General features: G+C 40.0%; 1 protein-coding gene across 4 annotated transcripts in view; it reads left to right on the forward strand.

Moving 5' to 3' along the window:
- Nucleotides 1–5272, forward strand: part of prkcz (protein kinase C, zeta) — a 101027-nt gene that overhangs the window by 40109 nt on the left and 55646 nt on the right. The window lies entirely within an intron of this gene.

A 5272-nucleotide genomic window follows, 5' to 3' on the forward strand; every position in this document is an offset into this window, starting at 1 on the left:
GTCAGAACCAGGCTGAGGTCAAAACCAGACTGAGGTCAGAACCAGACTGAGGTCAGAACCAGGCTAAGGTCAGAACCTACGGAGCCCACGAGGGAACATGGGGGATTTTTTTTCTTTTGCGTTACCTCACAATATCTTTGTGTTACCTCGCAATGCTTTTGCGTTACCTCGCGATACCTTTATGTTACCTCGCAATATTGTTTTGCATTCCTACACAAAAGTTTGTTTTGTATATGAACTGAATWAAATCAGACTTTTATTTTGAAATATCCAGTTACCAAAACAGAATGTGTCGCCATAGTTCGTGAAATTGACATCGATGTTGCGTGGCTGCGCTGTGTTCAAAACATCGACGTATGACATACTTCCATGCGTGGCTGTGTGATATATTCATTCTGAAGCTGAATTAAAGCTGTAAGCTAACTCGCTAATGGTGAACATGTGAGTTTGTTAATAAACCGGCAGGCACAACAGTGATAAATGACTTTTGCGAGGGAACACAAAAGCAAAAAAGTCTCCCATGTCCCCTCGCGGGCTCCGTAAGAACCAGACTGAGGTCAGCTCTGGATGGATGGTTTTATGTGAAGAAAATGTCGTCAGAATAAACAAAACAAAAAAACAACAACATGGGAGCGCTGAATGCCTGCTAAAGTTTTTCTGAATCAGCTGAAGCTTTTGATGCTAAAAGAAGCAGAACACGAGCTAAAGGAATAAAACAAAGCTGAGTTGACAGCAGTTGGAAGCTAAAAGTAGCAAAGCAAGAAAAAGCAGATAAAGGCTAACCAGAAGCTAAACTACAACACTAACTAGAAGCTAGAAGTAATACAAATGTTAGCTAAAAGTAACTAAAGACTTACTAAAAGCAGTTAAAAGTTAACGACAGCAGATCGAAACTAAAATCAGCAAAGGATTTGTTAAAAGCTACTAACTAAAAAAACACTGTTAGCTAAAGTAGAAAAACACCAGTTAGAAGCTAAACGTAGTAAAATGATAGCTAAATGCTAATAGCGAACGAAAGGCAAGCCTAAATCTAAAAGTCACAAAACAAAGTTGAGTTGACATCAACTTGAATCTAAAGGTAGCAAGTTAAGATAAAAGCAGAAAAAGGTTTGCTAAAAGCTAGTAGCAGGAAAATACATAAAAATTATGCTAAGGTAGTAAAATACTAGCTAAAAGCTAAATTAGTAAAAGGTTAACTAAAACTTTAGCATAAAAAATGCAAAGTTGAATTTTTTAGCAACAATATGCAGCAATATGTTAGCCGAAACCAGAAAATAAGCTTAAAACATTTAAGCTAGTCACAGCTAATGACTGAAAAATAGCTAGCTAAAAGCTAAAGTAGCCTAATGTTAGCCTAAAGTAAGTAAAGAATAACTAAAAGCTGAAAGTAACAAAAGGTTAGATAAAGGTAGCAAAAGACTAACCAAAAGTAACCAAATGCTTGCTAAATTTAACAAAAGACTAGCTAAATGTTGCAAAATGCTAGCTAAAACTAGCAAAATGATTAATAAAAGTAACACAAGACTAACTAAAAGTAGCAAAAGGCTAACTAAAAGTAACATTGCTGTTGCTAAATGTTAATTGTAGCAAATGATAGCTAAAAGCTATACATAGCAACTGGCTAGCTAAAAATAGCAGAAAAGTAGCTTAAAGTTAAAAGTAGCATCAGAGGAGAAAAACAGAATCCGTTTCCTGAAAATAATTTCAAAGAAAAGTTTTTTTATGACCTGAAATAAATCTTTATTTACATCTTTGGGGAAATATCTATAAATTAAAAAACAAAAAGTTTTAGCATCCATCTCCTAAACGAGCTGAAGGTTTGTATTGGACCACTCCTGCACGTCTTCCCTGTGTGCTTCGGGTCTTTTGACCCAGTCTGAGGTTCTGACCCACGTGAAACTAGTTTCCAGGTGTTTATTTAGCTCTTCCTCGACCCTGATGAGTCCACACCATGATGCTGCCACTGCCATGCGTCACTGCGTGCATGGTGCTGGTTCTTCTTCCTGACAGAGTCCTTCACAGCTTTCAGGTGTTTTGCTCCGAGGACCGGTTTTGTTGAGCCCTCAGCCATCAGTTCAGTGGAGGCCTGCGGTTCTTCTGGCTGTCCTCGTGGACCCGGTTGGTGAACCAACCAGGAGTTCTACTGAACCTTGAGCAGAAACTTGTTTATGCTTCGGGGCGAACAGATGCAGTTCTGCACCTGCAGCATCTTTAAGTTGTTCAGGACCAGAACCATAATTATTTAGGGTTTTCTTTTAGCTGATGTTGGTTCCTTCGCCCACTCTGGAGAAGCTGACGAGACGCTGTGATGTGTTCTGGTGCTCACCTCGGCTCCCCGCTGGTGTGATGGTGATGGATCCGTTATCATAGTGTCACCTAGCAGGACTGACTCATCAGCWTGTGATTCTGACTCCGGTCCAGATGATCCCACTCACTGGTTTGTGTGTCTGCCATGTGTCCTCCTACAGTTTCCGCTTCAGAACCCACTCCCCAACGGACCTCAAAATCCTTCATGGACTCCCGAATCCGGATCAAGCGTTTTAACTGGAAGGATTTTGTGATTTCACACTCTTTGCATTGTCTCCTTTCTGTGTCTTTWTCTGGGACGTTGTGATTAGAGGACGGCCGAACAAATGCTTTAATTAATGGTCAAAATAATAAAGTTAGTCACGCCATTCAGCTTCCTTYAGTCCTAATCGTGTCGAGGCTTTTCATGGATCCTTCATATCTTTTTTGGACAATAATAGCCTCGCTTTCCGCATTAACGGGAGGCAGGAAGCGTGTCCTGGATTTAACTTTGTAGAAGTTTCAAATGTCCTGATAGGAAATAGATAACGGCTGTGTCTGCAACAGATCTCATGAGCCACTGGATGGATTCAAACTAATTAACTTTTGGAGCCAGTTCAGTTCAATATGGCCGCCACAGATGATCAGGTTGTGCAAAAACAAAATCTGTCCATAGATCAATCAGTTGTACAGATGTTCTAAACAGAGAAATGGATGACAGCGAGTACGCTAATGCTCTAAATGTGTTGGTACGGATGAGATATCACAAAAATGTTTGTGTACATTTAGGATCTGATCCATATTGTGTTAGAAAAAAAGACTTGTCATATAACCTGGAGGATTTACCAGCATTGAGGCGATTGATATAAACTATCTGCTGCAGAGCTCGTATTATTCGACGAGTCAGATGAAAGCTTTGAAAAGCCTCGAAGCTACAATTATTTAGTTTCAGTTTGGGTCAAACATTTAGGATACAAAGAAGCTTTAAATGTCTGCTGACATGTTTCTGTTATTTCTGTGCTTGGATCTACTTGTAAATAATTTATTTAGCTTCTGTAAACACAAATTAACTGTCCAATAAAATATCTGAAAATAGGATTTAAACGATATGATCCTGTTAGAAATTGGTCGCTGCAAACACTTCCTGTTTTTAGCTGTTAGAATTTATGCATTTTAACTCTGAATCAACAGAAGGAAATGAGGCTTCATTTACTTCCTGCCCTCATCTGCATTTTATGACATTGATACATCAGCAACTCAGCAATAATGTCTCAAAATAAGCTGCGTTAAAGCCAGCGTTGATCAAAAACTACATCTCCCATAATGCATGTTGATTATTTTACTGGCAAAATTAGGTCATCCTACCACTAGGTGGAGCTGCACAGAGTTCAAAAGTAGCTGGCAACGTTCATCGTTAAATTTCACTGCGTTTTTGCCAGCTACTTTTGTATCGACCCAGTTGTATTGGGAAGTGGGAACTTCAGGAAACAGGAAAGTGGGAATTCCCTGTTGGAAAGTGGAGTTCAAAATTCAAGATGACAGCTGCTCAGCACTGAGTAAAACTTACTTTTACTTTCATAGTATTTCCATATTATTTATTTCACATTTAAAGTCGTACACGTAGCACTTTTCAGTGTTTATAAGAGGATGTGTTAAAACACTGTTTCCATGCAGGAAATACCAGGTAGAGCTCAGTTAGTGTTTATAAGCAGCTCTTGTGGCCCTCTGAAAATGAGTTTAACACTCCTATGTTTAAGTTTGATGTGGTAGTAGCTGAGAGTCCTTCACATCACAGTCTAGACATGAACTCTCATTCCAATCAAAAGATTTTTAATTGTTTCATCAAAAATTCTGTCATTTTTCAACATAAGATGATGAGTTCAAACTGGGGCACGACAGGCAGCGGGTGATATGCATCCCCGGCCTTTAATCTTCCTAATGTGTTTATTTTTTGTTTGTTTCTTTTGTAATCGAGGTATTTGAGGGGAAAGGGTGGGTACTGCTGGCAGCAACATGCGGCTGCTACTTTCCTGTGAGTGCGAGGAACAATGTCTGGAAGTGAGTCCGGTTCTTTGCAAATGTCCTGTCTGGATAGACGTGTCAGAACCGCCCAGCGCCCGGCGCTCCTTCACCTACAGAGCGTCAGAGCTTCGGCTGCATGCTCCTCTTCGCACCCCCCGTGGAACAAATGGCAGGACTGTGCGCGCTGGCGTTAGCCTCCGGAGGTGTAGTATTTGAACTCGTTTGTTCCTCCTCTCCTCTCCGTGTCTTCTTGTCCTCGCCGTGAAGGAAAATGGGGCGATGGAGCAGTGGGATTCCCCTTGGGGGKGCTGCTGTAGTGGGTCAGCTCTCTGAAGGGAGTGCTAGTCAGGTGCAAACGATGTGTCGGACGCACATCAGCTGCCTTCCTGATGTGTTTCTCACCTTCAGGCAGGGAGGGATTCATGGAAATTGTTTTTGAAATGGTACAGAACATCTGCAGCAGCTGGAGGGCTTCAGACGACTGTCATCTGTTTAACAACACCGAGGAGTGAATGTATCGAGGTTAACAAGTTATTAGAGGCTGAGCAGAGAAACTCCCGGAAGGTTTTCTGCTCTTATTTTATCTTAGACATACAATTATTCTTTTATTGATATTTCTGTCACATCTTAGAGGTTGTTATTAAAAAATAAGGAGTTTGTTTTGAGTGATTTGAGGTCACAGTTGGTCAGAGGTCTATTAAGTACTTGAAAAAAATAACTAAGTAAAAGTAAAAGTACCTTAACAGAAAATGACTTTGGTAAAAATAAATTTCACTGATGAGAAAACTACTTAAGTAAAAGTCATAAAACTGTTCACAAACATTGGGAACGTAAAAGTAAAAGTACTTTCCCACGCTCTCCAACAAATAAACTGTTAAATTCACAGAACAAAACTGGCTCCACAAAACCAAGTTGATTAAATTGGTAAATTTCTTTAAAGGGATCCATGATTAGTTGTAACATT

This window comes from Austrofundulus limnaeus, unplaced genomic scaffold (genome assembly GCF_001266775.1).
Source record: "Austrofundulus limnaeus strain Quisiro unplaced genomic scaffold, Austrofundulus_limnaeus-1.0 Scaffold248, whole genome shotgun sequence".
In the NCBI taxonomy this organism is placed as follows: domain Eukaryota; kingdom Metazoa; phylum Chordata; class Actinopteri; order Cyprinodontiformes; family Rivulidae; genus Austrofundulus; species Austrofundulus limnaeus.